A 27,746-nucleotide genomic window follows, 5' to 3' on the forward strand; every position below is an offset into this window, starting at 1 on the left:
GTTCCATTTCCCTTTATTCCCATTTCCTTTGCTCTATTTAATCCATTCTTAATTGTTGACATGGCCTCAGAAAATGTCGCTGTGCTTGAGTGGTTGCCAGGCAGGAGATGAATGCCCCTTCTGTTACCATGGAGAAAATTTGTAACTGGACAAATGCGAGGCTGGCACGGATTGCTTGGTGACCATGAAATTAATGTTATTAATGACATTAAATACATTTAAATTAAATGAGAGGAAATGAATATCGGAGATGTTCACTCGTAGTTTCGAGACTGCTAATGACTTTGAAAATCCTGGTAACAATAAATAGTCCTGCATATGAAACCACCATCCTCAACATTCACGTGATGTAAACTTAATCAGTTCAATGATGCTGTGAATTATTCCCATTGCAGTCACAAAATGTCAGCTGTGGCCCAGTTGGTTGCCTCGGAACCTGAAGGCTGTGCACTCAATTTCCACTCCAGTGACTTGAGCACAGAAATCTAGATATCCATTCCAGTTTAACTGAGGCCCATCTTTTCTGCTCTAGTAGATGTATTAGACCCCATTGCCGTATTTCAAAGGAGACTTAAGAATTTGCCACGGGTGTCCTGAGCAATATTTAGCCCTCTCAATCAACCTCACTAAAATGGATGACCTGGTCATTATTGCTTTGTGTGGGAGTTTGCTGTGTGCAAATTGGTGCCATATTTCCTGTGTTAAGATTGAGTTTACACTTCAGTAGTACCTCATTGGTTTTAAAGTGCTTTAGAGTGTCTTGAGATCGTGAAAGGCTCTGTATTAATTAATTTTTTGCTTTCAAAACGAGAACAGTACCTTATGACTGAACGGCTCATTTATTTTTCTATTTTAATATTTGTTCATCTCACTCTTTGGATGCCTCACATGCATTTCCCCCCTTCCCTTGTTATCAGGCAAGTTCATCCCAGAAGAATACTCCACAGGATCCTTGAATCAATTGTTGGAAGTTTATGAGGACAGGTCAGAGAAATGTTGCCGATTCTTCCCTTTCTCTCCCTCAACTGACCTGAGGAGCAGTGTGTACCCTAAAGAAATCATAGCAATTAGCCACCATGTGATGCAGCATTCCATTCTACACAAAGCCAGACTTCGCCCTCTCTCTGCTGCCTTTAATAATCAGATTTAAATTCAAATGACTGTTGCATTCTGTATTTTGTCAAATTACACATTAACTCGACGATACAATACCATGTTATAGATTTTGAATAAAGTATAAAGAATAACGTAATCAATCATTTTAAATGCATACAGTTTTCCCGAAGTAACAATTTTTGCATTATTGAATATGGTTCCAAATGTTTAATGCTGTTTATGGTAAAGGTAATTACTCAAACTTGCCAACCCTACCTATAGACTGCACGGTAGCATTGTGGATAGCACAAATGCTTCACAGCTCCAGGGTCCCAGGTTCGATTCCGGCTTGGGTCACTGTCTGTGCGGAGTCTGCACATCCTCCCCGTGTGTGCGTGGGTTTCCTCCGGGCGCTCCGGTTTCCTCCCACAGTCCAAAGATGTGCAGGTTAGGTGGATTGGCCATGATAAATTGCCCTTAGCGTCCAAAATTGCCCTTAGTGTTGGTTGGGGTTACTGGGTTGTGGGGGTAGGGTGGAGGTGTTGACCTTGGGTAGGGTGCTCTTTCCAGGAGCCGGTGCAGACTCGATGGGCCGAATGGCCTCCTTCTGCACTGTAAATTCTATGATTAAAATCTATGATAATGTGGTAAGAATATTTGCCTATTGATATGCATCGCCAGCAAGCTGCCCCTATTGCAAAGGGAGGTCAAGATTATCTGGAAGCAGGAAGTAAATGAGCACCGAGGGTCAGCTTTATCAGGCAGCAACATCAATTAATCACACTGATTAAATTAATCATCCTGCTGTCATCACAACCTTATAAAATGGTGGCAATTGCCAGTGTTTGTGATGATCTGAAACACTTTGACATCCAGAGAATTTCAACCGCAGTTTGTGAAAGTGGTGCTCAGAAAAGGGAAATCTAACAATGGTTCCACAGCCAAAAAAGTAAATACTCCTTTTTCTGATATGGCCGAAGCAGATTTCACTAGTATAAAACTAACCTCTTTCCAACTGTCCAAAACATATTCAACTCAATTGGGTGCTTTCCATAAAGTTTAATGACACATTAAATATTTGATTTGATAGCTGAAACGAGGGGCAGGATTTCCATGCAAACAACGTGGGACAATTTTGCCACAAACAGCACACGGGTGGAAATCACATTTTTAAATCCCCCCGTGCTGTTCTTTGTGTTGGTTATTTCAGGATGGTTGGTGTAGTGTTCACAAAGACCACAAAATAGCTTGAACTTAAACACAGCTATAAATTTATTAACACTACTAACTTTGATTTGACACGTACTTCTCAAGAATGCACAATTGATTAATAATATCTAAACTACACACATCTACAGCTAATCTCACTACTGGTTTGAACTCTGATCTATACTTACTTACACTATCTGTACTTCTGACTGTCACTAGCTAACTCCTGCACACACTCTCCCACAAGGCTTAGCATCATTGCCTTGTATAGTTGTAACTGTAGCTCCCTCTAGTGGCTACTCTGAACACTTCATTAACCCTTGCAGTACTGACAGATGTGATAATACAACCCCACACCCCCCACTTCCTTTCTTCTTGGGAAGTGTTCCAACCAGATTTTGTAGTGATTGGGCGTAGCATATTCTCCTTTAGTTTGAAGTGGTGCTGCAATTTTCATGAGCAACATTCTGTTTAATGTGTACAGCAGTGTTTTGCAAACTATGGGTTGCGATCCACGGGAGGGTCATGGAGTGATCGGTCAAGGCATTCCCGATCATGGGATCAATGCCAACGGCTGCGACCAGCTTGTAAATGGAATGATGCAGTCTTCCAGCTAGAAGTGGCAGCAGAGACCAGGCGTGACGCACCTGGCACGTACACTGACGTCACGCGACCTGGATGTCCGTGCTTTTGGGGCAAAATCAGGAGGAGAGATTTCTTCATTTTCTAGCTGTGAGCAAGCAAGGCAACACGACTGGGAAGAACTGAAAATGGATCATTTTAAACAAAGAAAAAAACTTAAATCAGAAACAAAGCAGTATGAAGATGATTTCTTGAGGTATGGTTTTGTTAATTGTGCCAATGCAAATCAGGATGCAGTGCCCAAGTGTGTTAAATGCAGGGAGGTACTGGCGAATGAGAGTTTAAAACTCTCAAAACTTAAAAAGGCATTTAAAGCCGAAGCATGGCAAGTTCAAGGACAAACCTCTTGATCTTTTCAAAGGATGCAGTGAGAACTTAAATCGGCAATTGAAGCCCTCAGCAGAAATAAATATTGAGTTCAGATTTTTGAAATTGTATTGAGTTCAGATTTCACCATCTGCTATGGTGAGATTCAAAGCGGGTCCCCACAGCTAGTCCAATGACAATACCACTAGGCCACCACCTCCCCTGAAGTAAATCATGTAAGTATATATGGCAAGTCATGACTTTATAAGGTGTTTTGTTCCAAACAGGTTTGCGAAGTCATGAACTGAGGTCGCTGTCAAACAGAGGAAGGATTTGCAGAGCCCCTATTGCAGGTGTTTCAGCCCTGGTCAGAATTCTTTCTGTTTAAGTGTAGATGCTGAAATCGAGCGGAGAATGCAAGAACAAGGAGGATAATCGGTGGTGATCCAATCTGTATGTTTATCGAGGCTCACAGAGTAAGCCTTTGTGTGCGAGACAGCCTTGAGTCTTCCAGGAAGAACTTCCAGCCCTGTCTCAAAGTTTCTTATTACGCTGAAAAAGTAGAATTATTCACCATTACAAAACAAATTTAGTTTTATTTGAGTGGGCGGAGGGATGGGGGAGGGACGACCATCCTATCAATGAAGGAATCTGGAGGACAGAAAGATGAAGGGAAACCTAAACAAGAAGATATTGTACTGGATAATGAATCAACAATTTATATCATATTTTATGAAGCCAGATGACGTGGGTTAACAGATTGATCTCTGGAATCTGAGACTGAATTAAGATTGACTATTGCATTGAAAATCTCATCGTACTCTGGCTGTAAGATTTCTATGTAAGGTGAATCGGAGGGGGTACTCCACCCAGTTCCTCATAGGGTACAGGCCCACATCACAAAATTGCCTCTAATTTGGCGTCAAATTGGACTAACTCATTCACAGAATTGAAAGGATATCTTGTTACGGGGTTTGGAGAATCACACTTTTCACCTCGAAAAAATATCATGGAAACAAACTATACAGCCCGGCAGGTCCATGTTAAAATAACTTATGCATTAGGAACAGAAACTTTACTCTGCAATCTAATCATTCTCTACCTGAGAATATTATGTTCCCACTTTAGAGTGCACCTCGAGTGTAACCCAGGTTTGACGCAGTACTGGACATTAATCACCGTAAAACTTCTTCCAGCAGGGGATCTCTTACTGCTTTCCTTCTGGAGTTAGATGCTAAAATTGCAGTATAAGTGCATTTCAAAATGCCCCTCTGATGGGACAGTCTGTGCACAACTCAAACTAATTCAAAATTTCTCATTTCAAAAGGGGCAGTGAGAAGTGATTCTCAGATAAACTACAGTTTAAAAAAAAAAAATTTGTATTCATTTACAACGATTCATGACCATAGGACATCTCAAAACATATTGCAGCCATTTTGGTCATTTTAAGTGTAGTAAGTGCTGGAATGTAGCAAGTGCGATAGCCAATTGGTGGGCTGGTAGGGCCTCCAGGAAAACCAATGAGATGAATACCAGCTGATCTAAGTTTTGACCAAGGCATTGGGAAGACTCCCTGTTCTTCTTTTGATTCATGACTTCAGACCCTTTGCACGTAGCTGAGAGTGCAGCAGGCATATCTCTCCTGAAAGATGGCAACTCTGACAGTGCAACGTTCCCTCAGTACTCCACTAAAGGGCATGATCTTACAGCTGTGTCGTACCCGGCGAGGATCCATGCAGGCCAGTTAGATTGCGGGAGGTTCCCAAATCGGGAACTACGCCAGGCAGCGAGCGGTTTGTGATCTAACCAGCCCGCTTCTGTTGGCAGGATTTGGATCCCACCTAGAAGCGGCCCGAAGCCAATTGAGGCCAATTAAGGGCAATCTCTATCTCACTACCGAGAAGGAAGCTCAATCTAATAGCTTCCCATGATCTAACCAGCTCCCCAGTGGGAGGTCACGCGGGCGCCAGTTAGTACTGGTGCACACAAACGAGGATCAGGCATCATGGCACCTGGGGTCCCCAGTGTGGAAATAAATTCTGTGTGGGCTAGCCTGGTGGGAAGCTAACCTGGGCCCGGAAAAGTGACTCAGTGTGGTTAGATAGCAGTGGGGAACTTGCCGACAGAGCGGGGGGAAAAACTCCCAGTCAAACCCGCCTGAAATGACTCTTCGAAACACTTGCGTTGAATCGCGCCCGCAGTATTAGCCTAGATTATAGTTGCATTATTTTCTTTCACTCTCTTTTCTTCAATTTCTTTTCCTCCTATCCTGAAGGCTGGGAGACGATTCCTTTTTTGGATCCCTCAGCTGGTCATACTTCATCTGCAAACCAAGACGGATAGGTTCACCAAACCTTCCAACGAATCCATGGTCAAACCACCTAACCTGCACACCTTTGGACTGTGAAAGGAAATCGGAGCACCCGGAGGGAATCCATGCAATCACGGGAAGAATGTGCAAACTCCACACAGACAGTCGGCCAAGGCTGGAATTGAACCAGGATACCTGGCACTGTGTGGGAGCAGCGCAGGCCACTGTGCTACCATGCCACCCTTATATTAATTTTCAATTGTAAGTGATTGGATAGCAACCAGGGGTGTGAACCCTAATGCCTTACCTTGATACACATTCATTACATTTCTTCCTCGGTCTTGTCCCCTCATACGGGGAAAGTAAAGGCAACTGGGATAACCCTTCAGCAAGGACAGTTTTCAGTTGTATACTGCCCTTAGCTTGTTAAATATTTCAAGGCACTTCACAAGGGCAACATCAACCAAAATTTGACAGTGACATAAGGGCGGATACCAAATGGTAGAAGAGTTGAGTTTTAGTGGTTAATTTGACAGCTTGAGAGAGCGTTAGAGAGTCAGAGAGCTTGATGAAGCGAAAGGCAGGTCTAGATATCTGAAGGCATGGCTGCCAATGGTGGAACAATGTTTAAAATATGGTTAGGGGCCAGAATTGGAGGAGTGCTAGGGATTGAGAAGGCTTTCAGGACTGGAGGAGGTTACAGAGATAGAGAGGGAAGAAGGCCATGGAGTGATTTGTAAACAGGGATGAGAATTTTTAAATCATGGCCTTGACAGGCTGGGAGCCAATGTAGTCCAGCAAGCAGAGGGATGACAGGTAAACTGGAATGGGTGTGAGGAAGGTATTACGATTTCAGACCATATCCCAACATTTTCCAGAATACTGGACAGGAACCCCAATCACTTTTTTAAATTTGTAAAACAGCGAGAAAGGATACTTCACTCAAGGAGTGAACCAGGTTCATAGGTTGAAGTTAAAAAGAGATACATTTTATTCTATAATTGTTAGCTATTGTATATAAATGTCACCACAATCCCAGAGGAACAGTGGCTGCTCCCTACTTTGAGAGCTGACTAGTGGTGATTAAACCCGAGGGTCACCGCACCTCAGGCGAGCGGCAGGGTTGAGAAGGCAGGGGCGTCAGGTGGTACAGGAATTGAAACTGCGCCGTTGGCATCGCTCCGCATCATGGGCGAACCATCCGGCCATCTGAGATAACCAACAATGAGCCTCCTCTAGCAAACAGAGCAAAAAAACCCTGGTGCTTCAGCGCCCTGGTGATGTCGCCCTTGTGAAGTGCCTTGGAATATTTTACAAGCTAAGGGTAGTATATAACTGAAAACTGTCGCTGCTGAATGATTATCCCAGTTGCCTTTATGTGAGGGGACAAGACCGAGGAGGAAATGTAATGACTGTGTAGAGTGGCAAGGCATTGGGGTTCACACTCCTGGTTGCTATCCAATCACTTACAATTGAAAATAAATATGAGTGTGGCATGGTGATACATGCGCTGCTCCCACACAGTGCCAGGTACCCTGGTTCAAAAGGGGTACGGTATGTGAAAACAATATTATTAACACAGTATTAAACATCACAGGGATATAGCTTACAATTATCAGTTAAACAATGCTTAATAATAAAAGGAAACACTTTAACTTCGAACTGGTACCTTCTCAATCTCCAATCAAGCAAAACCCGTCACAGGTCAAATCCCGCTTTTAAATAAATTTAGCAAACGCAGGATTTCTTGCTTTCTCTGGATAGAGAGATCCTTTCAGTAAACAGCCTTCAGAACCCTGTGTCAGGTTAATGCTGAATCTGACAGCCATGTGCAACAGTGTTGTTCAGTTCACTGCTTCCAGAAAACGGAACTGAACTCTGGCTGCTACAGCCCTGGCTCATCCCTTTAATTACACCATCTTTATTTCACTCAAGTCCCATGACCTACTTACTTAAGTCTAGACACACTGCCTCTAATTATGTACTCCCCAGGGAATCCCAGAAATCATAACAAAATCCCATCAGGCCTCTCCCTGTAAATAGCTTTAAAAAATTATGATCTCGCTTTTTATGACATCTTAATTGCACCTTTTTCAGCCACAAAGTATGTCTGTCATTTAAACCAGGACTTAAAAAGAAATTACTGCAGCAGATATGTATGTACACACCCTAACCCAAGCTTTTAAAAACATTGCTGCAACGGATACGTATAATATATATACCAATGTATTTCATTCATCACAAATGAAACCTGCAGAGAGTTATTGTCGGGAGGAAGATAGAAGGCTGGCCACGAGAGCATTGGAAAGTCTAGAAGTACGAAAGACATTGACGAGGATTTCGGCAGTATATGAGCTGAGGAAAAATTAGTTGTGTGATATTACGGAGGTAGGTCAGCAATCTTGGCGATGAAGCAGATTTGTGGTCGGCAGTTTGCCTTACTGCTAAGCCTTGGATCAGCTAAGAATTAAACTGAAGACCATACTAATCTGTATCATCTAATAGTTCATTAGGTGGTGCTTTTACCCGCTGAAGCACCAGGGATCTTTTTCCTCTGTTTGCTACAGGAGGCTCATTGTTGGTTAGCTCAGATGGGCGGATGGTTCGCCCATGATGCGGAGCGATGCCAACGGCGCTGTTTCAATTCCTGTACCATCTGACGCCCCTGCCCCTTGCCGCTCGCCCGAGGTGTGGTGACCCTCGGGTTTAATCACCACTAGTCAGCTCTCAAAGTAGGGAGCAGCCACTGGTCCTCTGGGATTGTGGTGACATTTATATAGAATAGCTAACAATTATAGAATAATATGTATCTCTTTTTAACTTCAGCCTATGAACCCCCTCTTTATTATCAAGGCAGGAACAACACCAACACACAAACTATGACAAGTTTGCCCACTTGAGACATGAAATGCGCCCAAAATTATCGGTAGACAAATTTAACAATCCAAACCGGACCCATGATATATCAAACAGCGCCGGCCCTAGGGTTGCTGGCGCCCCGGGCAAGCTGAACTTCGGCGCCCTTGGGGGGGGGGGGCCTGGGGGGGGGGGGGGGGCGGGCGGACCCAAGGGGGGGGCGGGGGGGGCGGACCCGAGGGGAGGGCGGGGGGGGGCGGACCCGAGGGGAGGGCGGGGGGGGGCGGACCCGAGGGGGGGGCGGGGGGGCGGACCCGCGGGGGGGGGAAGGGGGAGGGGGGGGCGGACCGGGGGGGGCGGACCGGGGGGGGCGCCCTGGGGGAGGGCGGCCACAGCGGGGGAGGGCGGCCACCGCGCATGCGCTGGTTGGCACCGGCCCAACTGCGCATGCGTGGGACCCGAGTCTGGTGCCCCCTAGCACATGGCGCCCCGGGCGACTGCCCGAGTTGCTGGTGCCTTGAGCCGGCCCTGATATCAAATATAATAACAGCTATGATTTGGAGCTCACAGTATTAATCTGATGCTGAAAAATGACTCCCCTTGCAGTTTAGGTTGTTATGTGAACCCCTTTATGGGCTTGCTGCCTTTTTGTCGTGTTTACAAATGAACAGATCTGCTGGGAAGATGATTGGAAATGCTTGCTTTTATGCTTTTATTGCTGAGTTTTCCCTTCTATATATTTTCCATTCTGAAACATCCTGCTCTTTAAGTTTATAACACTGACTGCAGAAAAAGCTGAATTAGGGGAGCATCTCAACAAATCTTTCCCATTCACATTATTCTATAAAGAAAGCGCCCCACACCCTTCGTGTCGTATTTTTCAGTCGTTTCTCTTTCGCTTTTAAAAATGTACCTGCTCGACCAAAGCATTGTACCCAAGGAATGTTAATTTATTTTAAAAAGCAACATTGCTAACAGTTGATAGAATTACACAGCAGAAAGGCCAGGAGTAGAACTTTTTAAATCTTGAAAATAATACCACCTGTCACAAACGTGAAGGAATAAAACAATGATTGGAATATTTACTGGACCAGAATTGACTACAGCATTTTTATTAGTGCAGCAGAGATGTAGCTGAAAAAATTGCTGCACATTTTGAAATGGGGCCTGTCCCCACCCTTCACTTCAATCCACCGACTAATTGATTTTTCTTGAATTCATCATTATTCATTACAGGATTTAACACCGAAGAAATTAAAGCAACCTCCATGGCTACATTAGAGTCCTCCCTCTTCCATCCTAACAGAATTTGATGTTTTGCAATGCAAGTGTCCAGCCAAATAGGTTCTGCGAGCATTTAACAATGCCACTGCATAATTGATCACCGAGCTGTAGCATTTAGGACCAGCCAGAAAAAAAAACACAGGTTGATAGAATTCTGGTGGCATTCTGCTTTGCAGAGAAATCCCCAAAATGAAAGCAGGAGGAGATTGTGATACTCACAAGAGCCTGTGGTAGCTTCAGTGGTATTCGGTCTGAGATTTCAACATGCTACGTACATCATACAGTCAGAGCACAGTGAAATAAATCCTCTATGTATCCATTCTGGGTAATTAGTGGAACCTCTCTGCTGTTTTCCTACAGCAAGGCAGCCACTGGCCCCAGTGACAGAGACGTGGGTGTGAGAACAGCTAGCAACGGCACAATTTAACTTACTGTGCCAGAGCCTAATGTAACATTGCTGCTGTGTGCCACTTACAGTAGAAGGTTTGGCACTTTTGTAACCAATGTTAACCCTTTGAGGTCCATGGTACTCCAACATCGAGCATGTCTGTAATATATGGAGAGGGACAATTAACTGTTTCGATACAGGCATGCTCGTGCATATATTTTCAGCGACTATTTTGCATTTGAATCTTGTCAATTTCTCACTTACAGGTTTACAGGAATCACATTTTCTGGAAGGAGTATGTTTAAAGGTTATTTTAGAAACTGGGGCGGGGGATTAATTGAAGGCAAAAATTGTGTTTGCAATAATCCTGCTTTTCAATTAAAAAGGTATTTTAAAAAAATAATTCAAGCGACGTGGGCTGCACTGGGTGTACCGGCTTTCATTCCCCACCCCCATTGCTCTTCCAGAAGGGGAAAACTGTAAAACAAGGAAATGAGAATCCTGGTCTGAACTGGTCTTGTATACTTTAAAATGGAACACCTGTAAAATGGGGAAATGGGAATACTGGTTTGAACTGTTTTGATCTTTCTGTCTTCCTGAAATTCAGATGGGGGCCAATGCACAGCGACAGCACTCCGATATTTTCCTGTTCCTGAGTGAATGTCAGCATTTGAATGGGGTGTGGTTGGGAGTGGGTTGGATGGTGGAAGGATGAGGTCATTACCACCAGTTGGTAGGATTTTGCCTGGCTTGAGACAATTCACACCTCTTTAACCTGGGGTTACCCCTATCTCTGGATCTGTAGAGACTTAATTACCTGCAAATGCTCGCATTCAAATCATTGTCTTGCATCTTTGACTTTGTCTATATATATGTTTATGGAACATACCATTTCATTCACCTGAGGAAGGAGCAGTGCTCCGAACGCTAGAATGGGATTCTCCGGAATCCAGCGGCGGGCCGTACCGGTACCAAAGAGTGGCGTGAACCACTCCAGCGTCGGGCTGCCCGGAAGGTGCGGAATCCTCCGCACCTTCAGGGGCTAGGCCGGCGGCGGCTGGTTTGGCGCCACGCCAGCCAGCGGCGGAGGTATTGGCGCTGCGCCAACTGGTGCAGAAGGGTCTCTGCCGGCCAGCGCGAGTTTTCGCATGCGCAGGAGTGCCAGCATGTTCTGCCGTGATCCCAGCATATGCGCAGGGGGATTCTTCTCCGCGCCGGCCATGGCGGACCATTACAGCGGCCGGCGTGGAGGGAAAGAGTGCCCCCACGGCACAGGCCCGCCCGATCGCAGGCCAGGCCACCGTGGGGGCCCACTCCGGGGCCAGATCCCCCAGCGCCCCCCCACCCCCCCCCCCCCCGAGGACTCCGCAGGCCGCCCGCAGAGCCAGGTCCCGCCGGTAAGGATCGTGTTTGATTTACCCCGGCGGGACTGGCCGAAAACAGGTGACCACTCGGCCATTCGCGGAGCAGAGGATCGCCGGGGGGGCCACTGCCAACGGCCCCCGAACGGCGCGACGTGATTCCCGTCCCCGCCGAAAAACTGACGTCGGAGAATCTGGCAGCCGGCATCAGGGCAGCGAGTTGGGATTCATGCCATACTCCGCCGATTCTCCTGCCCGGCGGGGGGGGGGGGGGGGGTCGGACAATCCCGCCCCTAGTGTTTGAAGTAAACCTGTTGGACTTTAACCTGGACTTATATACTAGTGAGACTCCTAGTGGTCAGTCGGTGAATTACAACGCAACCATGATACTGTATCACTGCACGATGCTTCAGTGAATTTACCTCAGTTAAATTGTTCTGGCCCTCCTCTGTTAGCTGTTGTAACCTGTGGTGGAAGATCCCTAATATTCAAACTAAATTAAACTGACAGTGCACACTTCCAAAAATTCACACTTCAAACGTTTGGCACCTGTAAATAGCAATAATGCTGGAGGTGGAGGAATCACTGGGAAGACGTGGAGCATTCTGGACTGCAGTGGCCATCATTTTACATAACTACATTTGATGTCCGGCTAACAAAGCCATGCTGTTGATGGAGACATGTTTACGGGTGGGCGAAGGAAACTACAGATCAACAGACTGGCTTTTAGAAGTATCTCTGCACTATAAATACAGACACCAGACCGATATCTGAATTATTTATGTTGAAACAACAGATATAAATGTAGCTGAAGTATCAAGGGCTGAACTAAATTGGTATACTTCTGAGTTTTCACCTGCCTTTGTTCTCTGGGGCCATTAACTGCGTATCTTCCCTCTTCACCAATGAGACCGGCAGAACATGAGGAAGTAGATACAATCCAACATGCTATCATTCACCACATAGTCATCTAAAGGCTGGCCCATATTACCTCAGGTGGACCTAAGTGATCCCAGAGCACTAGTTTGAAGAAGAGCAGGAGGGTTATCCCTAGTGCTCTGGGCAATATTTATCTCCCAAATAGCATTCCTAAATGATCTGGTCATTATAAGCATTGTGGGACCTGACTGTGGGCAATTGGCTGACATGCTTCTTAGATCACAGCATAGGCTACAGTTTAAGAGTATTTAATTGGCTTTAAATTGTTTTGGGACATCCTCAGTTGGTTAAAGGACTCTGGAAAGAAATAAGTGCTTGCATTTACTAATTACTGATATCTGACATGTAACAACTGCACCGTATAATTTAGGAAGTCTTACAAATGTGAGGTAATGCATTTTGGAAGGTCCAATGGAGGTAGGGAATATACAGTGAATGGTAGAACTCTAAAGAGTATTGACAGTCACAGATATTTAGGTGTACAGGTTCACAGGTCACTGAAAGGGGCAACACAGGTGGAGAAGGTAGTCAAGAAGGCATACGGCATGCTTACCTTCATTGGACGGGGCATTGAGTATAAGAATTAGCAAGTCATGTTGCAGCTGTATAGAACCTTAGTTAGGCCACACTTGGAGTATAGTGTTCAATTCTGGTCGCCACACTACCAGACGGATGTGGAGGATTTGGAGAGGGTGCAGAAGAGATTTACCAGGATGTTGCCTGGTATGGAGGGCATTGGCTATGAGGAGCGGTTGAATAAACTCGGCTTGTTCTCACTGGAACAATGGAGGTTGAGGGGCGACCTGATAGAGGTCTACAAAATTATGAGGGGCATAGACAGAGTGGATCGTCAGAGGTTTTTCCCCAGGGTAGATGGGTCAATTACTGGGGGGCATAGGTTTAAGTTGCGAGGGGCAAGGTTTAGAGTAGATGTACGAGGCACATTTTTAACACAGAGGGTAGTGGATGCCTGGAACTCGCTGCCGGAGGAGGTGGTGGAAGCAGGTACGATAGTGACATTTAAGGGGCATCTTGATAAATACATGAATAGGATGGGAATAGAGGGATACAGACCCAGGAATTGTAGAAGATTGTAGTTTAGTCAGGCAGCATAGTCGGCACGGGCTTGGAGGGCCGAAGGGCTTGTTCCTGTGCTGTACTTTTCTTTGTTCGCTTTGTATTATGGGTGGCATGGTAGCACAATAGTTGGCACTGTTGCTTGACAGTGCCAGGGACCCGATTCCTGGCTTGGGTCATTGTCTGTACGGAGTCTACACGTTCTCCCCGTGTCTGCGTGGGTTTCCTCCAGGTGCTCCGGTTTCCTCACACAAGTCCCGAAAGACGTGCTTGTTAGGTGAACTGGACATCCTGAATTCTCCCACAGTGTACCCGAGCAGGCACTGGAGTGTGGCGAATAGGGGATTTATGCAATGGTGTCATTACAGTGTTAATGTAAGCCTACTTGTGACACGAATAAAGATCAGCGAATACTTAAAATAAATCTGTATGCGTGTGCCTGAGGAGGCAAAATACTTAATTATGGAATGAAGTGTCTTGCCATCTATTTGTTTTTTCATTTCATTAAACGGAAGTTTTTTTCTTGTCAGTATTATCAGTTGTGTTTCCACCGCCCAACCCCACCCCTAACACCACTCTTCACTTCTTTGTGACGTTCTGCCATCCTGACACTATTCTTGCATGTTGGAGCAGGTTACCTAGTTCTGAGAATGTCTTCATAGACTAATCTAGAAATCAGCACTTTTACCATCGCTGATGCCAACCTTGAATGGAATTCAATGGAAGCAAGTGTGAGATTATCCAATTTGTACCAAGAAAAGGAGAGAGCGGGGTACTTTATAAATGGGAAGAGGTTAAGGACAGTGGATGTCTAAAGAGATTTGGGGGTTCAGGTGCATAAATCTTCAAAATGCCACGAATAAGTGCAGAAAATAATCAAAAAGGCTAATGGCGTGCTAGTCGTTATATCTAGAAGACTGGAGTATAAACACACAGAAGTTATGCTGCAGTTATACCAAACTCCGACTAAGTCCCACTTGGGATATGGTGAGCAGTTCTGGGCACCACACCTTAGGAAGGATATTTTGGCCTTGGAGGGAATGCAACGTAAGTTTACATCATCATGATATCTGGACTACAGGGGTTAAGGCCCAAGGAGAGATTACATAAATTAAGGGCGGAATTCTCCTATCGGGCGACAAACAGCCGACGGCGGAGTGAAACCCGGAGTGTTTCACTCCGGCGTCGGAGGCCGCTCCTCGCCCCCTATTCACCCACGCCCCCCCCCCCCCCCCCCTGGGGGGCTAGGAGCGGCAGCGCGTGAATTCCGCGCGCCGGGCCTTGACGCTTGCGTCAAAGCGGTGCGCCGGGAATGACGCGGCCAGCAGCACCAAAATGACGTCAGCCGCGCCCTGCAAGACATGGCGGCTTGATCTTGCGGGGCAGCAGAGGGAAAAGAGTGCGTCCTTTCGAGACGCCGGCCCGACGATCGGTGGGCACCGATCGCAGGCCAGACATCTCCTGAGCATGCCCGTGGTGCTCGATCCTCCCTCCGCCCCCCACAGGCCCCACAAACACCGGTCGCGTGCTGTTCATGCCGGCAGCGACCAGGTGTAGTTGGCGCCGGCGTGAACCGGTCGGGTTCGACAGGCCGCTCGGCCCATCCGGGCTGGAGAATCGGCGGTCGCCGTGAGAAACAGAGAGCGGCGATTCTCCGAGTGGCCTGTCACAAAACACAACACGCCATTTTGGGGGGGGGGTGGGAGAATCGCGGGGGGTGCCAGGGCGGCGTGGCGTGATTCGCCCGGCCCTCCCGCGGTTCTCCCCGGCGGTGTGGGGTGCGGAGAATCGCGCCCTAAGCCTGTTTTTGCTAGAAAGTAGAAGGCGAAGCCAAAATTTGATCAAAGTATTCAAGATATTAACAGGGAAAGACAGGGTAGATAAAGATAAACTACTGGTTGGACAATCAAAAACTAGAGTGCACAGTCTAAAAATTAGGTCCAGACCATTCCGGAGCGATGTTAGGAAGCACGTCTTCACGCACTGCGGGTATAAGTTTGGAACTCTCGCCCACAAACAGCAGTTGAAGCTCGATCAGTTGTTAATTTTAAATCTGAGATAGATAGATTTTTGTTAAGCAAAGTTATTAAAGGATATGGGCTAAAAGTAGGTATATGGAGTTAGGCCACAGATGAGCCATGATATCATTGAATGGCGGGTTAGGCTTGAGGAGCTGAATGGTCTACTTCTGTTCCTATGTTCCGAATGCCAGAGGATGGAGATGGTTCATTGATCGATCTAAGGCTCTGTTCGGAGGTGCACCTTTAACCAGAGTGAATCCTTGGGGAGAATTCACCCTTGCCCCCGCCGGCAGGTTCAAGGGTCAGTGAGGGGGGAGAATGTGACAGGAATGGAAAAATCAGTTTCACGGTCTCAGCGGTGTGTTTCTCGGCAGTGGGAGGCAGCGCACTGTTCGCTGGTGGGAGGATTCTCTGTTTCTATTGCTGCCAATGGGAATTTGCATTGAAGCCACCTGAAGCCACCAGGAAACCCGCGGACGGGGGGGTGGGGGGCGTGCCGGCGGACTAAGAGAATCCCATTGCCAGCGAACGGCCAGAGAATTCCCACCAGTATCTTCTGCTGGTGCCTGCCGTGATGGATCAGGAAACCTGCTGGAGGCTGGTGTGAAACTGATTTCCATTCCACTAACGGGACGCCGATGAAGGCCCGACCATAACATCCCCACCACATCCGATTCTCCAGAACGCCAGCGGGAAAGCACACTGGAACAATATGGCAAACAGATGTCGGGACTTTCCTGAACAATGCCGGGCGCAACCTCTGGAGTTCGAAATGGAGGCCGCCACAAACATGGAACCCAGAACACCACAGCAGTGGGCGGGGGAGCATATACAGGTGGGTCTTCCGGACTCAGTGGCATTGGGGAGGTCCATCTTCCTGCCTCAGAGTGTTCCAGGAGATCCATCCACCTTCGGCTACACGGAGGGAGAATTCAGGATTCTCAGCTGGTACGGAAATTGAGCCCGTGCTGCTTACCTTGTTCAGCATCACAAGCCAGCGGTCTAGCCCACTGAGCTAAACCAGCCCGGCTGCCTGTTTCCCGGCACTTACAGTGGCAAGAAACACATGACTATTCACCGCGACTTACGTTGAATAAGAGGCTTGAATGGGGAATGTGCAGCTGGACCCAAACATAGTCCCATTTTGTACATGATAGTGAGAGATTGGGATGCCATTTTTAAATGGAGTCCTGATCCCTGACCTCCTTGCCTCTCCCCCCCAGCCCGAATGCAATATGGGAATGTCCCTGCCCCCCACCAACATCCACACCAGGCAGCCCCAGCCCAATCACGCACATGCAAAAAATTCCAGCTTGACAGTGCCAACCTGGCACCTTTGCAGCACCAGGCTGGTACCCAAGTGGCACTGCCAGGGTGGCCAGGTGGCACCAGGGCACCATCCTTCCCAAAGGGCATGCAGCAGGGTGCCTCCGATCCTCTGGGAGACCCCCACAAGTGCCATTTCATCTGGTCCCCATTTGTGGAGAACAGTGGTAAACGGCATTCACCCGAAGTCTCTGTGGCCAAGGGGTTGATTCCCAAAGCCTCAGGTACCTCAGGAAGCTGCACATTAGAATGAAGTGTTCCCCCCACCCCCCCCCCCCCTTTATGGGCGGGATTTACATTGCAACATCTCGTAAGATTGTGTTGAATCCCGCAAGGTATTGCGAGCCTGGTAGATCCCAGGAGCGGGGTCTCCCGGCTTTTGACGGCATCGCTGTGGCGCAGCGAGCTGCTTTACTGGCGCAGCGTGGCCGTCAGATTGCATCCTTTGTTGTTGTTTCCCGCCGGCCTCCACTGTGGGAAACACGCCACATTCATTATCCCGCCACAGGAATTTGTCCCAGATGGGAGATTTCCACCCCTTGCTTCAGGAGCAGGCTTCAAACATGAAGGAATAAGAACATTTTCAACATGGTGATATGTCTCTCAAGCAGTCTTTTTGCTTTCTTTAATTAGCAATTCTTGTTGACATAAGCAGAACCCTTAAGTTAAGGGTTTTTCATTACTTGAAATATTAAAAAGTTTGGATACATTATACTGAGAATGTTCTCTCAATTTATCATCCTCCTTCAAAATTAATGAATTTTTTTCAATAACCTGGCTCATCCCACCTTCCAAGGGATGGGAATAAACGTTGGTCTTGACAGTGATAGCCACATCCCTTAAATGAAAAAGCAAAATAAATATTTTTAAAACCGCTGATTGATGGGATCATCAGGGGCACTAACATGGAGGAGTTAATGATCTGAGAGATATGTAGGAGGTGAATTAAGGTTGCTAGGTGCAGTCATCAGCACTGGCTGTTTAATCAAATGTGTCATTACCACAATCTCTGTGCTAATTAAACTATTTCCTGTTAGGATTTGACAATTCTCCGAACCGGTTCTCTCAACGATACAACCAGGGCGGCAGCTGTGTGGGTGGGCAAGGGGAGGGAGAGGAGGTGGTGGCAGTGAAAAGTTGGGCAGCAAACCATCCCAAATTTGACACAGTGAAGCCAGGGAGATTTTAAACCCCTGGTCTTCGCAGAGTGGTAATTAGGTTCCTGCTCCAACACAACATGATGTGGTTGCTGGCTGGCAGGGTGGGAGTGCAATGTTGGACATATGATGGCAACTGCCTGCATATCGCATTTGAGAATGTGGTCCTCCATTCCTCCCGCCCCCCTCGCCATGTTTGGGGCCTGGGGCACCTATAGAACACTGGGCCACTTATCTTTCTGCTTTTCAAATGCTGCCTGGCCTGCAGTGTGCTCTTATTTTTTTATTCTAACGTCAGATTCCCAACGTTTGCCGTTTTTGTTTTAATTGTAGCACGGTAGCACAAGTGGATAGCACTGTGACTTCACAGCGCCAGGATCCCAGGTTCGATTCCCCGCTGGGTCACTGTGAGGAGTCTGCACGTCCTCCCTGTTGTGTCTGCGTGGGTTTCCTCCGGGTTCTCCGGTTTTCTCCCACAGTCCAAAGACGTGCTGTTAGGTGAATTGATAAATTGCCCTTAGTGTCCAAAAAGGTTAAGAGGGGTTATTGGGTTACGGGGATAGGGTGGAAGTGAAGGCTTAAGTGGGTCGGTGCATACTCGATGGACCGAATGGCGTCCTTCTGCACTGTATGTTCTTTGTACGTATCTCTTTTGCTGTAAACTTCATAAAAGGCAACTATAGCATATTTCATACAGGGGCTGTGAAACCATCCACCTTGTAAACATTCACATATTACTGAAAAGTAACACAGATGAATATAAGTTCCAGGGGAACAAAAGATACCTATTGTGTTCATGGTTATTCATTGTCAGTCAATGGAATAATTTGCCAGACCCGGACACTGAGATGTACACAAACTGCAGAAAAATTATTTGATTGATTTTTTAAAAAGTCAGGTATTATGGGCTGGCTTCTCCACTGTCCACCATCAGTAACGACGTTCCCAATGCAGCGGAAGATTGAGCGTCAGGCAAAAAATGTGATCGACGCTCCAATCCTCCGGCCAACAGCTGGCGGCAGCATCGATGTTTGCGCCCTGTGCGAGCGGGAGGTTGCAAACGGGTCAATTAGGTGGGCGGGGGGAGTTGGGTCACACTCATACTGTGGGCAGGTTGGGGGGGGGGGGGGGGAAGTGACCCAGAAAATCCTGTGTTGGGCTGGAGGGGGGATTGCGTTGTGGGGGGCCCCAGACGCCGCACTTCGCTACTGGACCGCCTGCTAAAAATAGTGGCCCAATAGCGATGGAATCCCTGGCAATCCCCACCATGCATAAATTTACAAGGCAAGGGATAGGGAATTGCCTCTGGATTTGTGCTCCCTGTGCGAGTGCAATTCAGAGGCGATTCATCTCTAGCGGGAGAACATAAGGGCAGATCTACCAGCCGCATTGTGCCCGAAAAGCAGCGCTCTGCGGCCTGTCGGTGCCCTGAGATTCCTCTTCCAGGATTCACCGAAGATGCCATGCCTCGTGAGATGGAATGTGATCTCGCGAGACATTGCCATGTCATCCCGCCCATGGCTATCTCACTCCAATATACTTTCCTGAGATCTAACAAAGCTGTGTGGTCTTACCCCCTTGCCTCAGAGCCCTCAGGCAAGTGCCGTTCACTGACGGCAGTTGTGGGGGCTTCCCAGAAGATCAGAGGCCCCCAGCTGCTTTCCCTCTGGGCAGTGTGGCACTCTGGCACCACTGGTGTCACCTGGGCACCCAAATACTGCCAACGTGCCAGTACCACCTACATTTCAGGATGGCACTGCCAAGCTGACATTTTTCACACGATGGGGATCAGGCCCTGGGGTGCCCTGCATGGGTGCAGGGGGGAGGGCGTCACTGAGGACCCGCTTATAGGTGAGTTGGGGCTTGGGGGTGGTTGGGAGATCGGGTTGGCATTTTTAAATGCCGTCCCAATCTCTCCCTGTACTGAGGAGTTCCGGCAAGCGGAGTTCCAGCGATCAGAGCACCTCAGTGCAAAAAATGGGACAAAGTGTGGCCTCGGCTGCACATTCCTTACTGAGGCCCCCGATTTCCTGAATGGCTGTTCAATAGCGGGGTTTTCTAGTTGCTTTGAACACCGGGAAACACCCGGCTAATCGTGTGTGCTATGGGACTCTGTTCTCATTTGGGTACATCATGCCCATCATCTTCCAAATGGAGAATCCTGCCCTACAGCTTTTCTGGAACCCTAGACTGTTCTTTACATAATTCCAATCTGTAGGGCAAGTGCTGCCTTCTGTTTTGGGATGTGTGAAAATGGAGATCAATCAGAGAGTAAAGGTTAATCCATTTTCAAGTCAATTGCAGTTCTCCCTTGGTCAGCTGCACTCAATTGCTGACAGGCCACGCAACAACAATGCCAACACACATGAATTTGGTCTTGGTTTGCACAATTTTCTAGCGCCCACTCTCGCGGGCAAGGCCTTTTAGCTTGTGAGCATGAATTTAGAAAACCGGGTCGATAAAAATCACTCTCCAATCCCATCTGCGTATTCAAATTCTCAACACATTTTCAAAATGGAGATGGAGATTGAAGTTTTAGTGCTGTTAATGTCTTGCTTTCCAATTAACGTTTCAAAGCATGACAATTATGCAAATGTTATTTTATCGAGCAGTGATAGTGGTTTTGAAGCATCATCTGGCTAACTTTAAATAAAAGAGGAAAGGGAGCAAACAGATTTGATGCCAATTGTGATCAACCACATGTGATTAATCACTTTACCCAGACAAAGAGTAACTTGGAGCCAGCTGTCAGCAAGTTGACCATTTCAGACACTCTCTGCGTTTGGCAAGGTAAAATGTCCTTGTGAAGTGTTGGCTGCTGGCACGCTGGCTGAACTCAAGGGTTTTTGTTTGGAAATCAGCAGTGCGAGTCAGGTGCCTACAGTCACCAGATGGGTAACAACAGGCCACTGTATAGTGACAAGGCCAGAACATATGCAATTTGGTCTCTGCATGTTGGTTATGGAATTGGACTTGTGGTCAGTGAGAGCGGTCGACGTGTTCGGATCATTCGCCTTAGCCCTGGAATTCAGGGCCTGATCATTAAAGGAAGATTCATTCAAATTATATTAAGCCAAGGGGTTGCAAATCCAGGATTGGCAGCTGTATGATTGCTTACTGTTGTAATATTAATGCAGTTAGTTTTAATAAGCTTATTCTTTACACAGAATCTCGTCTGGTCTCTCTGCCTTTTGCGCGGTACTTGCATATTGACCCCAACAGTACAATATTGACTTGTTGGTTCAACATCACAGTGATGTCTCTAATTTCACACAGGTACCTGTGGGCAAAACTGCACTGACATTTCAGTCACATTTAATGAAAATGCTATTCAAAATATTTTGCAGTTGACAGGGAAGAAAGAGGAGCATTATTCAATTGAAAGGTAAAATTGGCTGGGTTGTATATTTATGTGACCAACCCAATACCGTCCATTTCACACCACACCCCAGCTCCCTCCTCCGTCGAACCCACACCGCAAAAGGCCGCAAAGGTTGGGATTCGGTCAGCCACCGCCACGATTATGCATCTCCTGGGTCCAAAGGTCAAGCCTACTCAGTTCTGTGGCTTGCTCCAGACTCCTCCCACAAGCCTATCAATTTGGCTGATTTCCAGGCGGCGAACTGTCAGGGCTAAAAAACGCAAGCTATGGATTTTAAACTGTTCAAAACTCAGCCCCTGTTATATTCAGGTCATGGTGTAGATCAGGGGTGGGCAAACTTTTCCGTGCAAGGGCCGCATTCAGAAATTCACAATTCACAAAGGGCCGCATAGTATATTAAGTAAAATAATCACTTCACCCGGTTATGATTGTGGGCGCCTCATATAGAACATAGAACAGTACAGCACAGAACAGGCCCTTCGGCCCTCGACGTTGTGCCAAGCAATGATCACCCTACTCAAGTCAACGTATCCACCCTATACCAGTAAGTAACCCAACAGCCCCCCCACCCATTAACCTTTAAAAAAAAAATTAAAAAAAAAAAAAAAAATTTTTTTTTAAAAATTTTTTTTTTTTTTTTTTTTAATGACTTGGTGGGCCGCAGAAATACCTTTGGCGGGCCGCATGCGGCCCGCGGGCCGTAGTTTGCCCACCCCTGGTGTAGATTATTCTGAGCTTTTAATACTTGGAGCCTCTTTTATCCCATTCTCAGATTTGACTGATTTTCTCCATGGAGAAATTGTTGATAAATTCAGCTACCAGTGCTGTGCTGTCTCCTCTCATGAAATAATTTGGCGAATGACAATGCACAGAACAGCTTATTTTGTTGTCCGTTTGGGCACAAATCGGATTTACAAATCGGGTGTGCCGCAGTACAGAGCACTGAAAGACAAGACCATTGAATCTGCTCATAAAGAAGGTTTTTGTTGAATCTCAATGAAATCATACACTGAATGTGTGTGCTTGACATGATTTTCCATTCTGGTGCTCTTTTCATTCCTTCAGGTCATTCAAGAGAGAAAAAGGGCTCCGTTTAATGACAGGCTCAGAAATAGGAATATTTTAAATTGTGTCTGCACCACTGAACTGCCATTTTGAGAGACGTTGCAGAACCATTTGTATGAAATGTGTATTTACGCATAATTTTTCAATCCGTGCACACTGAAAAGTCAGATGAACAGGGGCCCACTCAGAATCCATTACTGCTCACAAATATCTACTTGTAGACCGAAAAGCCACTTAGTCTTTGAAGCTTCATCCCTGGGGTTTTGGTCTTGGAGAGTGGGTCTAATTATTAACATTGTGCAGTCAGGCATGCAGGTCATGGAAAAACAAATGCAGCTGCAACAGTCTTGCACCAATTCAAATTGTGTTTCTAATGCATCTATGTTATAATTAAAGTTGCTGAGTTATTTGATGCCACAAAGTTACGGTACTAAATTATCACTATTATTCACATTTCTATAATGTCAATTATTGAACAATTCAAAATGTTTTTGGTGCAAAAAATGATTTGCATTATCAGGTTTCGATCATTCAGATTTTGTGTCATAAGTTACTGCTGCATTTGATTGGAATTAATTTCACTATTTCACTGTTCAGAAAGCTCGATGTAGGAGATGGATAACCCCTGAATCAGGAGATGGATAACTTCTTAATCAGGCACCAAGCATATATATTTGAAGATATAAAGAAATTGTGATAGATGGAATTATTTCATTGTCCCCGAGTACATTTGCTGAAATTGGACCTAGACCCAATCAAAAACAAATTAACATTTAAAAAATAATATTTATGGAAATTGATGCAGCTCCTGGCATTTAACTGCTGATTAAGAAGTCTACAATTCAAATTTTCCTCCCTATATTTGCCCTATGCTGGAAAATGCAATTGCGATGCACAGCACTGTATGATAAACATTGGAATCTGGTTTTGACTCCAGCCTCGGGTGACTGTCTATGTGGAGTTTGCACGTTCTCCCCATGACTGCGTGGGTTTCCTTCGGATACTTCGGTTTCCTCTCAAGTCAAAGATGTGCAGGTTGGGTGGATTGGCCATGCTAAATTGCCCCAAAGTGTCAAGGATGTGCAGGTTGGGTGCAGTTACAGGGTAGGGTGGGGGAATGGGTCTAGGTAGGGGATTCTTTCAGAGGGTGCAGACTCAATGGGCAGAATATCCTCCTTTTGCACCTTAGTGATTCTATGGATGGGCTGCAAAGATCTTTTCCAGTCCTGAATAGTCTTATTGCCATGAATTGCTCCCTATAAAAAGAATAACCAAATAGCTTTGAATGGATCAGTTTCTGGATTCTCCAGTGCCCTAGCCGTGTGGTTCTCGGTGCCGCGCCATTCGCAAACAGCAGGATTGGTATTTCCCATTGAAGTCATCCATGCTGCCGGGAAATCCATGGGCAGTGGTGCACTGCCACCGGGAACAGAGCAACCCAACGGCTGGATAATTCCGGTCTAAGTAACTTAAAATGATACATCCAGCCTTGACATGATTGTGGCTCACTGTCAGACTGTGCTATCCAAATCAAAAGTGCAATTGATAACAGATTAATGCAATGGGACGTCTTGTGGAGGTGATGGGATCCCCAGAAACCAGTTGGAGAGCCAGCAAAAACCCTGGGTAGCCTCTTCTGGAAAGGGCCCGAAGCATCTCTGGCATTAACAGGCCAGCTGTGAGCCTTCCCCTGGGTTCAAGGACCCCAGGATGGCAGTCCCACCTGCCAAATGCTACCAGCCAATCCAAGGCAGCTTTTCTTTACTCAGCAGTGCTTCTGGGTCTACACCCATTCGAGGCCTTGGATTGAGGAAGGCCCTAGACACAGCTTAGGTAGTGGAAAGGGAGAAATGGGAGGAGAGAGGATTTGGCAGAAAGTGCTCTCGACAGTCCCCCTCTTTCCCAATATGTGGTCCCTCGATTAGACCCCCACTGAGAATAGACAAGCAAATGCCTGTCAGCCCACTGCTGGATTTCTACCGGCATGAGTCCTTAAGTGACCATTAATCACCTCAGTTGGCAATAGTTGGGTAGGTGGCTAGGTGTGTGCTTGATTAAATGTTGCTCCCCCCCACCACCAAACTCACCAAGGGGTAAGGGCACAAGATTTTGCATTGTGCGACATTCCTTTGCTGCTAAATGAGTTGGTGAGTTCTTTAAAATATTGCACAGAAGAATGTCATATGAATGTGTGGGTTCCTAATTCCTGATTCCTCTCAGGGAGCACTGCTCAGGAAATGATGTGCTGACCGCCCTGATTTTCAATTCATTTAAATGGATACCTGAAAATGATGGAGCAGCGAACCCCGGGAATATCTCCTCTCATCAGGAGCACTTATTTGGAGTATCAGCTCTTATCTGTTCAATAATATTTTCCAAGTCTATTGATGAAAAATCACTGAGGATTCCATACATTCCCGTACCAGCCTCCCCGGACAGGCGCCGGAATATGGCGACTAGGGGCTGTGGTGGTATGATTTGCATAGCTGTCTGCCATTGGTGCAGAACACTGGCTTACCATTGGCCCTGGTCGGTCATGTGCCTCTCGGCCGATTGGTTGAGGCCAGTCATGTGACGGCTCCCTGACTGGTCGAGAGGCTGAGTTAACCCCGCCTCCAGAGCGAGGTATAAATACCCAGAACGCCCGGCGGTCGTCCATTTACTGTAGTCGACCGCAGGGCTAACTTCTAGCTTATTAAAGCCTAACTCTTGTACAGCAACTCGTCTCGCATTCGATTGATGGTTCATCAATTTAATAAGCTAGAATTTTGAAGATGGAGCTCCGGATCAAGCCCGAATGCCTCCGCATCAGCCCGCAAACTCAGAACGCTTCAGAAATCTTTAAACATTGGCTGGCATGTTTCGATGGATACCTAGCGTCCGCAAACAGCCCCCCAACCATGGCACAGAAGCTTCACATCCTCCACTCCAGCGTGGGCATGGCGGCCTACGCGATGATTGCGGAGGAAAAAGATTATGACGCGGCCATGCTTAAGCTGAATGGACAGTTTCTTAAACCGGTAAACAGAGTATTCACCCTACATCTGCTGGCTACCGGACAACAGCTCCCCGGTGAGTCATTAGATGATTTTTACGAGGCCCTCGCTGTCCTGGGGAGGAATTGCTCCTGCCTCCAAGTTTCAGCCACGGAGCACATGGAACTTCTGATTAGAGATGCTTACGTGGCTGGGATGCAATCTGCCGCTATCCGCCAGCGGATGCTGGAGAAAGACGACCTCAGCCTAACTGAGGCACGGACTCTCTCCACCTCCCTGGAGGTCGCCGTTTTAAATGCCCACGCCTGTGTCCCCAGCCGTGCTGCAGCACCCTGGGCCTCCTGGCACGCTTCCCCACCGCCATCCGTCGCTCACGACTCCCCTGAGGCCTGCGCCGCGGGACGCCCCGACAAGTCCACGGGGCCCCGCTGCTATTTCTGTGGGTTCGCTAAACACCCTCGCCCGCGCTGCCCGGCCCGCTCCACCCACTGTAAGAGCTGCGGGAAGAAGGGCCACTTTTCATCCGTCTGCCAGGCCAAATCGGTCGCTGCTGTTCTACGCAACGACCGGGGACCTCCCCTCCGGGCCCTTGCGGGCCCTTCCAGCACACCGCGCCAATCTCTCCCCCCCACCCCCGGGCCCCTGCGCCTGGCCTGTGCGCCTCTCTGCCCCCGCTCTCAGCCGCTCCGATTGGCCCGCCGACACCGCTAACCCTGCCCCCCAGCAACCACGAGGGCCCCGCGGGCACCGCCATCTTGTGCCCCGGACGCCACGTGCGGGTCCTGGGCGCCGCCATCTTGGGGCGCTGAATCCACGTGCGGGTCCTGGGCACCGCCATCTTGGCGCCCCGACTCCACGTGCGGGTCCTGGGCGCCGCCACCTTGGGGCCCCAAATCCACGTGCGGATCCTGGGCACCACCATCCTGGACTGGCACGCAAGATTCTGCCAGCAACTACTCGGCCAACGACGACTACGATGATGGTTCTTCTCCACGGCTCGCGGCCATTCAACTCGACCAGTCACGGCCAGGCACACTCGCCAAAACAACGACGCTGATCCACCTCAACGGCCACGAGACGGGCTGCCTGCTGGACGCCGGGAGCACGGAAAGCTTCGTTCACCCTGCCACGGTAAGACGCTGTGTGCTCCCTGTCCATCCTGTAAAACACAAAATAAGGTTAGCCTCAGGTTCGCACTCCGTCCGCATCACCGGCTGCTGCATCGCGAACCTCACGGTCCAAGTGAAGGTTTTTAAAAATTACAAACTCCTTGTCCTCCCTGACCTTTGTGCACCGGCACTCCTAGGACTGGACTTCCAGTGCAATCTGCAGAGATTGACCTTCCAATTCGGCAGCCTTATACCCCCCCTCACTGTCTGCAGCCTCGCGTCCCTCAAAGAGGACCCCGCCTCCTTGTTTGTTAATCTCACCCCCGATTGCAAACCCGTCGCGACACGGTGCAGACAGTACAGCGCCCAGGACCGGACCTTCATCAGGTCCGAGGTCCAGAGGTTGCTGAAGGAAGGGGTCATCGAGGGCAGCAACAGTCCCTGGCGAGCCCAAGTGCTGGTGGTCCGGACTGGGGAGAAAAACCGGATGGTCATCGACTATAGCCAGACCATCAACCGGTTTACGCAACTGGACGCGTATCCTCTCCCCCGTATTTCCGCCATGGTAAATGATATCGCGAAATACAAAGTCTTCTCCACGGTGGACCTTAAGTCCGCTTATCACCAGCTCCCCATCCCCGCGAGTGACCGCAAGTACACCGCGTTTGAGGCTGACGGGCGCCTCTACCACTTCCTTAGGGTTCCATTTGGTGTCACAAATGGGGTCTCGGTCTTCCAACGGGAGATGGACCGAATGGTCGACAAGTACGGATTACGGGCTACCTTCCCGTATCTCGATAATGTCACCATCTGCGACCATGACCAGCAGGACCATGACGCCAACCTCCAGAAATTCCTCCAAACCGCAAAACTCATTAACCTCACATACAATAAGGATAAGTGCGTGTTTAGCACCGACCGTCTAGCCATCCTTGGCTACGTAGTGCGTAAAGGAGTGATAGGCCCCGATCCCGAACGCATGCGCCCCCTGATGGAACTCCCTCTCCCCAATACCCTCAAATCCCTCAAACGCTGCCTGGGTTTCTTCGCTTACTACGCCCAATGGGTTCCCAACTACGGCGACAAGGCCCGTCCCCTCATTCAAACCACGACCTTCCCGCTGTCGACAGAGGCCTGCCAGACCTTTAGCCGCATCAAAGCGGACATCGCAAAGGCCACGATGCACGCCATCGACGAGTCCCTCCCCTTCCAGGTCGAGAGC

General features: G+C 47.9%; 1 protein-coding gene across 6 annotated transcripts in view; it reads right to left on the reverse strand.

The window, feature by feature from the left end:
- The window catches only part of mpp3a (membrane protein, palmitoylated 3a (MAGUK p55 subfamily member 3)), a 124,603-nt gene that overhangs the window by 76,814 nt on the left and 20,043 nt on the right, over positions 1-27,746 (reverse strand). For 2 of the 6 annotated variants that reach the window (XM_038778655.1, XM_038778650.1), the window contains exon 1: positions 9,923-10,172. The exons of 1 other annotated variant lie outside the window; for it this stretch is intronic. The gene's annotated coding sequence lies outside the window, so the exon portion shown is untranslated. Of the gene's footprint in view, positions 1-9,922; positions 10,174-27,746 lie in introns of those variants that run through there. 3 more of the 6 variants (XM_038778654.1, XM_038778652.1, XM_038778653.1) reach the window with 2 other exon arrangements.

The sequence above is a fragment of the Scyliorhinus canicula genome, chromosome 19 (assembly GCF_902713615.1).
Source record: "Scyliorhinus canicula chromosome 19, sScyCan1.1, whole genome shotgun sequence".
NCBI classification, from domain to species: Eukaryota; Metazoa; Chordata; class Chondrichthyes; order Carcharhiniformes; family Scyliorhinidae; genus Scyliorhinus; species Scyliorhinus canicula.